The sequence below is a fragment of the Peromyscus maniculatus genome, chromosome 23, assembly GCF_049852395.1.
Source record: "Peromyscus maniculatus bairdii isolate BWxNUB_F1_BW_parent chromosome 23, HU_Pman_BW_mat_3.1, whole genome shotgun sequence".
Lineage (NCBI taxonomy): Eukaryota > Metazoa > Chordata > Mammalia > Rodentia > Cricetidae > Peromyscus > Peromyscus maniculatus.
The window spans coordinates 27,454,021-27,466,190 of record NC_134874.1 but is presented as its reverse complement, the minus strand read 5'-3'; the positions used below and the strand labels follow the sequence as shown (position 1 = coordinate 27,466,190).

The 12,170-nt window shown below is 51.1% G+C and overlaps 1 protein-coding gene across 2 annotated transcripts in view; it reads right to left on the bottom strand.

Moving 5' to 3' along the window:
- The window catches only part of Srrm3 (serine/arginine repetitive matrix 3), a 71,050-nt gene extending 68,236 nt beyond the window's left edge, over positions 1-2,814 (bottom strand). For both annotated transcript variants that reach the window (XM_042267654.2, XM_076561223.1), the window contains exon 1: positions 2,657-2,814. The gene's annotated coding sequence lies outside the window, so the exon portion shown is untranslated. The remainder of the gene's footprint in view (positions 1-2,656) is intronic.
- Between the last annotated feature and the right edge of the window lie 9,356 nt (positions 2,815-12,170).

Here is a 12,170-nt window from a genome sequence, read left to right as displayed (position 1 = left end):
GTGAAAGGCCTAGGCTCCACCCCCTAGAACTGTGAGAAAACAAAAAAAAATAAATAAATAAAGTAAAGCTGTAATCTCCCCCTCATCAGCGCCCTAACCTACTTCTAAGATGGGGAAGCCATGGGGTTGGCCGCGGAGTGAATTATACGTGGGCTGAGGATGTGGGTAGAGAGGGTGGCTGACTCCAACGGAGCCGACAGCTGCTGTGACCGTGGGCTGCGTGAGGTAGTAAGAGTTGACCCCTCAGAAGGGAATGGACAGCCACTGGCCTGCCGAGGTCAGCAAGAGCTTGTCGGGTAGAGGAGGTAGGGTGAAGGTATGGTCGTGACCAGATGGGACTTCTCCTTGGGGTGGGACCGTGGTGGCAGGGCTGCATGGATGCCAGTTCAAAGTATATCCTGCCACCAAACACCCCAGTGACCTTGGGGCAGTCATTCCCCTACCTCGCTGGGTATGCCTCGAGCTCCACACCTGTCAGCGGACGTCACGAGTCAAGAGACGGACACTCATCCGGACCTTGACAGCCAGAGGCTGGGACAGGTCATCAGCAATATTTCTGCCCCAGGGAGATAGCTCCAGTGGCTTTGTGACCTTGAAAAAGTCAGCCAAACCTCGTGTCTCAGCTCTGAAAAGGGACTGATGAGATCTTCCTTGGGAAGCATTGGCGAAGATCAGCGGGGTCCAATGCAGCCTTGTGGCAAACACAGAACCTGGTGGATACCCTCAGTTAATACTGTTCCCAAAGGAGATGTCTGTGGGAAATCTTCTGACACACTTCAGACACCTCTGTGTATCTCTGTAAGGAACATTTACTTGCGATCTAGTAACATTCATCTAGCATCTTACAGTTTCCTTTTTTGTTTGTTTTGTTGTTTTTTGAAACAAGGTTTCTCTGTGTATCCCTGGCTGTCCTGGAACTCACTTTGTAGACCAGGCTGGCCTCAAACTCAGAGATCCGCTTGCCTCTGCCTCCTGAGTTCTGGGATTAAAGGCATGCGCCACCACCTCCATAGTTTACATTTATGTATTGGGGAGGGGGACATGAGTGACAGTGTACATGTGGAGGTCAGAGGGCAACTTGTGGGATTTGGTTCTCTCCTTCCATAACGTGGAACCCAGGGATCGAACCTAGATTGTCAGGTTCTATGGCAATTGCTTTTATTTACCCATTAAGCCATCTCACTGGCCCTAACGTCTGTTTAAACAGCTTCCCATTCATTATACAGATTATCCCAGTAATTTAACCACAAAAGATCCTGCCCACTCTCTCAGTAAATGCCCCGAGAGTCACCCTCAACAACAAAAGAGATTAGCACTCCACCTGTTTACACATTAGGAGGCACTCACAAAGGTTAAGGGGTTTGTTCACCTGAAGTCACATAACCTACATTTAATTCCATGTCTTTCTGAATTCGGAGTCCATGACTCTCAAACCACCCACCGCTCACCTCTGAAAACCCAATCTACCCTCTTTAGTCATCCTTCAAGAATTCCTCCTCCACCCCACCCGGGAGAGTGGGATAGGATATAAAAGTCAAGGAACCCCAAAACTAGTGTTCTGTGGGAGCGATTTCCTAGTCAACATAGTTCTATTTCTGGTTTGGGGGTGGAGGTCTGGTACCAGCCCGGGTCGTGACCTTAAGATGACCCTCTGGGTAGAAGAACTCTTGCTGTCCTTCAAAGTAACTGCCTTTTGCTTTTGATACAGGGTAAAAGACTAGTCCAGGTGTGATCATGCCAGGAGCAGGTGAGTGGAGAGGTGTTGGGGGGAGGGATGAGAAGTTATGGCTGGGATAGAGCACACAGACACTGGAGTGCCACATCTGACCCGAATGGCCTTTGTCCAGATCTTCCTGATCTGTCCTTACGGGAACAGCTGTCAGAAACAAGAACTTCAGGTGGTCTCACTGTCCAGGCAGGAGCCCTTGGAAGAAAGTAGGAGAAGCTGGCTAGTCAGAGGCTGCATTTCTCTTCACAGCCCTTTATCAGAAATCTGCCACAAGGCTAGACCTATCCCGGGCCTTAAAAATGCTTGCAGAATGTCCTTCCAAACTCCCTGTGGCTATTTTCACATCTGCACCCTCCATCCGCTTCCCAGCATGAGAATAAATACCAGTCTGTGAGAGACCCAATTCTCACTGCCAGCTTCTGCCTCCCCCGGGCATTTGGGCAGCCGTGAAAAAGGCCAGACTGTCCTTTATGCAGGCCCCCCCCCTTGCTGGACAGAGGCCCAGCATCCAGGGTTTTTTTTTGGGGGTAGCCTGTTCTGCCCACCTCTGCAAGTGATGGGTGTCTATAGTGTCCCTGCATCTGGGTCTCCTTTCCCTGGGGAGCAGGCGATGCTCCTAAGTTGGTGGGAAGGGTAACTGAATGGTGGCCTTCTTGGCATGCTCATGGGCTGGACCATGGTCAATTTGTGTCCAGGAGAGTCTTCCCCTTGGCCCTTGAATTCACACTTTCTCCATCACTTTAGGTGAAAAGAACAGCATTCTCTATCTCTAATTCTACCTCGCCTGATCCCTCGGACAGATAACTCCAGCAATCAAGCCCTCAACACTGATCCTCTGCACATCTGGGTCCCCTGGCTGGGGAGGCCTGAGGTCCAACCCAGCCCAGCCCCTCTGGGAAGCACCCCCGCCCCATCAGAGGCTCTTACCTCCCCGCTGACCTCTGTAGTCTTCTGGGTGCTGGAGCCGGGCTTCCAGGTCCGGTTTGTCCCCGGTCTTTTGCTTGACAAGGCAGCTCTGTGGCTTCCCCACGGCCCGGCGCCCCCGTCTTCCCTCGGGCGCCGCTGCCGATTGCTGAAATGCTGGACAGCGCACCACCATCGAGGCGGCCTCCTGGGCTGCTTGGTGGCTAGAGCGTCCCGGAGTCCGCGGTTCACCGCGCCCTCTGCAGGCCTGGAGGACCTGATGCTGCAGATGCGGGACCCAGCAGGGGGCGGGGTATGGCTATTCCGAGTGCTGCCTAAAAGCAGAGGCAGTTATTAATTTGGAACTGGGCACAGCCCTCGGTATCTAGAGTCCTTACCAGCACTTTCCCTGAAGGCTGGGCGCAGCTAGACAGCTAAGGGACACTTCCACAGATTCCCTTCTTATTATGTTCTGACTGAACCAGGCAGGCTGTATAGGGGTGAAAAAAAATAAAACCCACTGGGGAGAGAGTTCTTTTATCCTGTCCACCCCCTCTCCTCTCTCCATTTCTTCTTTTTTTTAGTAGTGTCTCACGGACTCCTGTCTGGAGTACTCAAATTCACTACGTAACTGAGGATGACCTTGAACTTCTGACCCTTCATCTGGAGAGTGCTGGGATTATGCACCGAGCCCCATACCTGATATTTACAGTGCCGGGCATCAATTTCAGGGCTTTGTGGATGACAGGCAAGCACTCTACCGACCACGCTCCATCCTCAGCCGAGCTTCTGTGAGACAGACTGTTGCTGTGTGTCCCAGGCTGGCCTCAAATTCACAGTCATGGTCATGCCTATGCCTCAGGCTCCCGAGTGCTGGGATTACAGGTGTGGGTCCCCAGGCCTGTCAGCTGGAGCTGGAGAATGGCATGGCTGGGCATTTGTTTTTTCTAGGCTGGATCCTGAGTTCAAGTCACTATTTAGTGGCTTTGTGTGTGGCCTTCAGCTGCCTGTCTGCACCAGCCACCCTCCTATTTCAGTCAGCCACAGCCAGGAAGGGACCCCAGAAACTGTTGCCTAGTGTAATCCGGGAGTGTCGACTTCCTGCATTCGTCCCCCCAGTGGCTCCCCATAGCTATCTCCGAAGGCAGTGTTAGACCTGCCAGAATCATCTAGAAGGGACAGAACCGGGGTGAGGGAAGTCAGAACGTGGAGTTTAGGAAACTTTTTGGAGGTTTGGAGAGATGGATCAGCAGTAAAGAGCACCGGTTGCTCTTGCAGGGGACCCAGGTTCTGTTCCCAGTACCTACATGGTGGGTTACAAGTGTCTGCAGCTCCAGTTTCAGAGGCTCTGTGGCCCTCCTCTTTGTGTCTTTCTCTCTTTCTTCCTTCCTTTTTTTAAAATTTAATTTTTTTTGAAATGAGGTTTCACCTGCTCCCACCACCCACTTCTAACTTCCATAGGCACCAGACACACAAGAGAGAGAGAGAGAGAGAGAGAGAGAGAGCATTGTGGATTTCTGTGTGTTTCTTGTGAGCTTATGAGGAGTCTGGCATGCAGGTCTGTAAGTGTATTCGGCCATCTGTGGCTGCCTGTCTTACTGCAGGCCGTCTGTGTGAGCCCCTCCCCTCCCCTCCCCACCCCTCCTCCTCCCAGGCTTCTTTGCCTGTGTGTGTGTGTGTGTGTGTGTGTGTGTGTGTGTGTGTGTGTGTGTATGTGTGTGTGCGTGCATGCATGTGTGTGTGTGTGTTTGGTGTGTATGTGTGTGCGTGTGTGTGTGTGCGTGTGTGTGTGTGTGTGTGTGTGTGAGATCCTTACAGAACACAGGTCGGCAGTGGGTAAAAGGGCAGGCTACAGCTGCTGCCAGCCCTGCCACCCTGGAGCCCCAAGGGTGAGTCCTCAGCCGGTCTTCCACCTTCCTGCTGAATTAATATTTCATCAGCCGGGGCTTTGGGCTGGCCAAGTACCAGTCGGACTGCTCTCTCCTTCCAGGGAGAGTCTGCCCTTCGGTCTGTCTGGACTTTCTAAGGCACAGTAAAGGGACAGTCAGCAGACCAGTGGCTGGGGAGTGCCCTCCGGGGGCCTGCAATCTCTCCTTGTTTGGGGAGCCACAGCTGGGGGTGTGCAGAGGACTGGAGGAAGGCTGGGGAGGTCCAGGGATGCAGTGGCCCCATCTCAGTGCAAAGATCATCCCTTCAACGAAGTTGGCTTTATGGAAGCTTGCCGCTGAATCTTGGTCCCTGACCAGCCCTGGTTTCTAGTCTTTTTTTGGAACTTGAGACTGGGAACCCTGCCCTGGCTGAGCATCCATCCCCCATCCATCCTTTGTCTATCTCTGCGGCTCCTGTTTCCTTGGCTTTGGTGATGGGGGGGGGGGGCGCTGCTTCAAGGGAACAGCAAAATTGGACATGCACTCAATCTTCCGCTGCTGCCTTAGAGCCCTTAGCCTACAAGGATGGGAGAAGGCGCCGAAGCCATGGCCATATCCCCTACTCTGGCAGTCTCTTTGCGCTGTGGTTTGAATCTGAAATGCCCTCCTCCCACAGCCTCAAGCTTTGAGAGCCTGTCCCCCAGCGGATGGGAGTGTTCCAGCAGGTTGTGGAACCTAGGGCCTTGGAGGGAAAGCTCGGAGGGCAATGGCCCTTCAATCCTAGAGACTCACATTGAAAACTGACCCCCAAAAGTTGTCCTCTGACCTCCTCAGGCATACCATTCACACACACACACACACACACACACTAATTAATTTCTTTGTTTTAAAATTTTCAGTATATGTCCCAGAGAGGGAAGATTAGGCAACAGAGAACAAAAGGGTCTAAACTGAGCTAGATGTGTTAGTGTGTGCTTGTTATCTCAGAACCTGAGGCGGGATCACGAGTTCAAGGCCATCTTGAGCTACCGAGTGAGTTCTGAGGAAGTCTGGGCTGTAACAGGATCCTGAGTAAGATAAAAATAAAATATAATCCAACAGCAGGGCCAGTGAGATGGCTCAGTGGTAAAGGCCCTTGCCACCAAGCCTGACAAACGACATTTGATCTCCAGGAGGACCTAATGGTGGAAAGAGAAAACAGGTTGCTCTTTGACCTCCACATGGGTCATGGGGGCAATGACACGCTGACCCCCACCCCCCATGCACAAATTAAAAGTAAAATAAGATGAAGAGTTTGGGGAGACGGCTCAGTGGATAAAGTGCTCACTGTACAATCATGAGGACCTGAGTTCGGATCCCCGGAGCCCATGGACATAGCTAGGTGTGGCAGTGCACACCTGTAGCATCAGGGCTCAGGAGTGGGGACAAGAGGCTCCCGAGGGCTCCCTATCAGCCAGTCTAGCCAATCATCAAGTTCCGGGGTCGGCGAGAGACCCTGTCTCAAAAACTAAGGTGGAGAGAGATAAACCAATATCCATCTCTGGCCTCCACATACAGGTCCAGGTACATACATACCCCCACCCCCATCTCCAACACACATATACACACACACACACACACACACACACACACACACACACACACACACAAATGAAAAGATAAATTAGAAAAGAGCAGAATATACAGGAGAGATGGCTCAGCTCTTAAAAGCATTTGCTGGTCTTACAGAGAACCTGAGTTTGGCTCCCAGCGTGCATGCCTGGCGGCTCACAACTGCTTGTAACATCAGCTCTAAGGGGATCTGGCTCCCTCTTCTGGCCTTCTTGAGCACTGAATTCATGTGTGCACGTACACACACACATGCACACACACAACATACCTGCACATAAGTAATAATAAATCTGAGAGAGAGAGAGAGAGAGAGAGAGAGAGAGAGAGAGAGAGAGAGAGAGAGAGAGAAGAGCAGGATGGAAATATGGGTCAAAGAGAATGAACACATGGTGGCCAGCTGCTCCATTCAGTGCTGTGGCCTGGGGCCACTTCTCTTCTTCCCTGACAAGTCCTTATAAACCATACCTCCACCCCACATCGTGCACCTCCCCATGTACACGTACAGGGGCCTTGTATGGGGATGCCCCTGCTGGGGATTATGTAGTGACCTCTCCCTTCAGGTCTGGAGGGCACACCTGGGTCCCTGTGTTCCCTTGGGGACAGGGCAGTCAGGGGAGGGGTGCGGGGCCAGCAGCTGGGGCTGCCTGGGAGTATGTGACCCAGTTTCATCTCCCAGCATCTGTCTGCTGGCAGAACAGATTTTAGTCACCTGAGCTCACTGCACACTCCCGCATACACGTGACAGACTCACAATGCTCTCCTTACATACCACATATGTGGATCGCACACACATGCCCCACCCAGGCCTCTGGGAGAGACTCTTCGAGCATCCCAATTCCCCTTGCCTGTATCGTATCCATGAATACGTTTAGATCATCTCCTCACGCCCAAGACTCAAGCCTTGGCTACACACCACATCCTTGCAGCCCCCTACATACACAACACCCCAGTCCTACCTGCAATGGGTGGGCACCCCCCCCATGCACAGCACCCATCCTCACGGCAGGCTGCTGATACACCTTGCCACCAAGCGAGACATACCCTGAAGACAGTCTCTTTTCATTGTTTTCTTTTATTGCATTTATTTATGTTTATTTATTTATTTATTTATTTATTGTGTGCATGTGTATGGAGGCCAGAGAGCAAACTGGTGGGACTGAGTTCTCTCCTTCCATCTTGTGGGCCCCGGGATCAAACTTCAAGCCATGAGGCTCAGTGGTTAGTGCCCTTCCCCGCCGAGCCAGCTTGCCAGCCCAGCTCCTCCTATTAAGTTCCCCGTGGAGCCTTGCATACTTTGTTCACCCTTGTGCCGATGCACCTCCATGTTACAGGTGCAGAGTTGAGGCTGGGAGAGGGGAAGGTATGGCATTAAAACTCCACAGCAGTGCAGAGTGTGGCCACTTGCACATGTAAGCCCCACACTCAGGAGATGGAGGCTGGAAGGTTACCACAAATCAGAATGTTGTGTGTGTGTGTGTGTGTGTGTGTGCGCGCGCGTGTACATGCAAGTGCAGATGGCTGAGAAGACCACGGGATCCTCTGGAGCTGTAGTCACAGGCTGTTGTAAGCCATTGAGCGTGTGTACCAGGAACCAAACCAGGAACCTCTGGGAGAGCACTCCGCTGTACCATCTTTCCTCCACTTTGTTTTTGAGGCAGGGTCTCTCGCTGAACTCGGAGCTCACACACATGGCTAGACTGGCTGGCCATGGAACCCCAGGAATCATTTTGCCTCCACTTCTCCAGTGCCAGGATTAGGTGAGTGTCACCACGCCTTTCATGTGGGTTCTGGGGCTCGGAACTCAGGTACCATGCGTGTGCAGCAAGCGCCTTTCCAGCTGAACCGTCTCCTCAGCTCCCACCCACCTTGATGCTGATAACCTTCATGTGTCTTTCCGAAGGGTGAATGATGCTCCTCAGAGGCCTCCCTCAACACCGTGGGATAGCGGGTGGAAAAACCAGATGAGTTTATTCAAAATGGGCAGCAGTCATGGTGTGGAGAGACCATAATCCTCCTGCCTCTACTTCTCCAGTGCGGGAACTACAGCTGTGGACCATCACGCCTGTTTTTACACTCTGCTGGGCATGTAACCCTAGCTTTGTGAAGGCTAGGCCTGCACTACTAACTGAGCCCACCTTTTTTCTTTATAAGTTAATCATCTCAGGTATTTTGTCATAGTGCTAGAAATCTGCCCCAACACCTTGGTACACAGAACATATATACACACAGGCATCACATGCATACTTCATACCACGAGCATGTACGTACACACACACACACACACACACAGATACACATGTATCCCACACATAGACACCACACATAGAGACTCTCTCCCAAGCCTGTGAAAAGAGCATTGCCAATCCCCCCTGCCTGGCCCCAGCCAGGCGGCCTCCCTCTGGCAGGAGCTGGAGCAGAGTTAACCTAATTACCATCCTGGGTCTGCCTGGTGCACAGCTCAGCTCCCAGCCCGGCTGGGAACATATTAAAACCAGCAGGAGCCGGGGAGGGAGAAAGCCAGAGGAGAGAGCTATTTTTAGGAAGCAGGTGGGTTTGTTGCGGGGCTGCCGGTTGAGAGGGGAGGGGGCTGAACAGTGTGATGGGGGCTGAGGTCAGGGCACGGGGTAATCTGAAGGAGAGCTGTCGGAACTCAAGGGGGGCCAGGCCAGCGATGGGCTCCCCAGGGACGTGGGGAGGGGCTCAGAGTTGGTCTGCTTCTGAGACAGCTGTGCCAGCCGGGGCGGGGGGACCAAGACGAACCACCCACATGAGTCTCTAGGGCAGGGAAGAGTGGAGATGACCGAAAAATGGGTGGAAGACCTGAGTGAGATCTGATAGCCCACCGCCTAATATCGACAGCAGCACAGACACACATACACAGGCAGACACACAGACACCTATCCACACACAACACACATGTGCACACAAGATAGACACACATATGAACACACACACAAAGATGGGGTAGAGATGCAGCGTCAGGTCCCCAAGAGCTGCTAGACTGGAGTGTGATCTTCTGGGGTGTACCAGCTACCCCCATCCAGGCCCTGATCTGGGGCTAGGCCCTTTTGATCCCCTAAAAAGGGTCACTAAGACTCCAGGTCTCAGCAAATGGCACAGTGGACTCTTCACACACACACACACACACACACACACACACACACACACACACACTATACCATACACATACTACGTATTACACACTACACCAGACAGACAGACACACACACCCCACCACGCCACAAGACATGAAAACTTGATTGAACCAGCATCCTCAGAAATCTGAAGGTTTTGTATTGAAGATCCACTCTGCTCAAGGGGCAACCTGGTGATGGAGGGAACGACTGAGAAATTCCCAAGATGCCTAGCACATGACCTTGAACTTCCCAAAGCTACCCGGCACCTTGTTGAAGGGGGAAGGCTCCACAAGCAGACGGCCCTGGGTTCGAATATCACCTCTTCTTATCCACTGTGTGAACCTGGACTCCGTCTCTCAGGTATTGAGTCCCTTGTCTGGAGAGTGGGGCTGCCAATCGTACCTACCTTGGACAGTTGTGATGAGGGTTAGAAGTCCATCTGGGGCTGGAGGGATGGCTCAGCCATTAAGAGCACTTGCTATTTTTGCAAGGATCAGAGTTTTAGTTCCCAGCACCCATGACAGATGGCTCACAACTGCCTGTAACTCCAGCTCCAAGGGATCTGACGCCCTCTTCTGGCCTCTCTGGGCACGGCACACACAGATGGGTACACATTAAAAAAAAAAAAAAAAAGCTTTGTTAAAAAAGAAAGTTGAGGGGCTGGAGAGATGGCTCAGCGATTAAAGAGCACTTCCAGAGGACCTGGGTTCAATTCCCAGCACCCACATGACAACTAACAGCTCTAAGATCAGACAAATATGCAGGCAAAATACCAATGCACATAAAATAAAAATAAATAAATTAGAAGAGAAAAAGAGATCTCAAAAAAAAAAAAAAGGAAAGAAAGAAAGAAAGTTGATGCTGTGCAGAGTGGCATGCACTTTTAATCACAGCACTCGGGAGGCAGAGGCAGGTGGATCTCTGTGAGTTCAAGGCCAGCTTAGTTTTTGTAGTGAGTTTCAGGACAGTTAGGGCTACAGAGTAAGTGAGACCCTGACTTGAAACCCTCAAAGAAAGCTAAGGGTGGCTCAGTGATTGGGGGCTTGCCTTGCCCATGTGAGGCCCTGAGTTCAATCCTCAGCGTTAAAACAAACAAAAACACAAATAAATAATGATATAACGATTCCAGAGCCACTGTGTTCAGAACCAAGGACTTAGTAAGGTTGGTTCTTTCTGGGAACTTCTAACTTTTCGTTTTGTTTTCTTCCTATGTAAAGGTATATGGTACACATGTATGTGTGCATATTCACGTGTGTTTGTGTGTGTGTGTGTGTGTGCATATTCACGTGTGTGTGTGTGTGTGTGTGTGTGCATATTCACGTGTGTGTGTGTGTGTGTGTGTGTGTGTGTGTGTGTGTGTGTGCGTGCCTGAGGTTGATGTAGGGAGTCTCCCTCCATCACTTTCTACCTCATTCATTGAGTCAGGGCCTCTCTACTGAACCTGGCATGGCTCATCTAGCTAGCCTGCTTGCTCCTCGGATAACTGCCCCCTCGAGTGCCGGAACTAAAGGAAGGCCATACGCCTGCCTGACATTTCCGTGGTACTGGGACCGGAACTCAAGTCCTCGTATTTGCCTGGCCACTGCTTTATTCCTTGAGCCACCCCCAGCCTAGGGTTGCCTGCATCCTCTGCTCACGGCTCTGCTCTCCATCTTCACTGACAGCCGTTTAAGATTTTCACATTTCTCCATGACATGCATCACTTCTTCCCACGTGGACATTCTCACCTGACTCCCCCTAAGGACCTTTGTGAATCCACGAGGCCCGGCTTCAGTTTCCCACACCCACCTCCAGATGGCTCACAACCTCTTGAACGTAAGTTCCTGTAACTCTCCTGGACTCTGAGGGCCTCAGCACACACGTGGTGCATACACGTACACGCAAGTGTGCACACACACACACACACATAAAACAATAGAAGTCAATAAAACCACATTTCAGAAAAGACGTAGTTTGTTCTGAAGTCAAATATGAGCCAGCATGGACCTAGTAATACAGATGCAGGTTACCCCAAATTCCAGGTTCCAATTGGTGACAGCCGAGGGAACTTTTTAGTGACAGAAAACAAAGAGAGTGACAAAAATCAAGACACTTTGTGGAAACATCCGGTAGTCAGGTCACAGGAAGGAAGGGAAACTTCACTGAGTCTGTCACATGATATCTGAAGTCACTCCCAGCCTTTGAGCTGGTGGAAGCTAAGGGTCTGTTTGTACACTCCAAAGCACGTTCCTAATGGCCAAAAAGATGTTCGATCACATACAGAGGTGTGCTGTGGAATACTCCTTTAACCGTGAAAAGGTGTGTTCTGTTTGTTTGTGCCGCATTTGTTCAATGATGTAGGGATGTGTGTTTAACTATGTAAAGATGTGCTGCTGTCTCACCTTGCCTGCCTAAGGCACCTGATTGGTCTAATAAAAAGCTGACCGGCCAATAGCAAGGCAGAAAAGGATAGGCGGGGCTGGTGGGGAGAGAGAATAAATAGGAGAAATCTAGGCTTAGGAGAGATGAATGAGAGAGAAGGAGAAAGAAAAGAATGAGCAAGAAAGCGAGACACACACCCAGGGCCAGAAGCCAGGCAGCCACCAGCGGCTAGTCACAAGAAGCAGTGAAAGAAAGATACACAGAAGGAAAGAAAAGTAAAAAGTCCCAAGGCAAAAGGTAGATGAAGAGAAACAGGTTAATATAAGTTAAAAGAGCTAGCCAGAAACGAGCCTAAGCTAGGCCGAGCATTCATAACTAATAAGAAGTCTCCACGTCATGATTTGGGAACTGGGTGGTGGTCCAAAAGAAAAAGCCTTAGGTACAGAGGTGAGTAATTAAGGGGGCTTGTTAGCCTAAGATGAGTTGGCTCTGGACTTGTACCATTCCAAATTCTCTACATTGAGGTTCTGACCAGTCCTGTCTTTTCTCTTGTTCACAGAT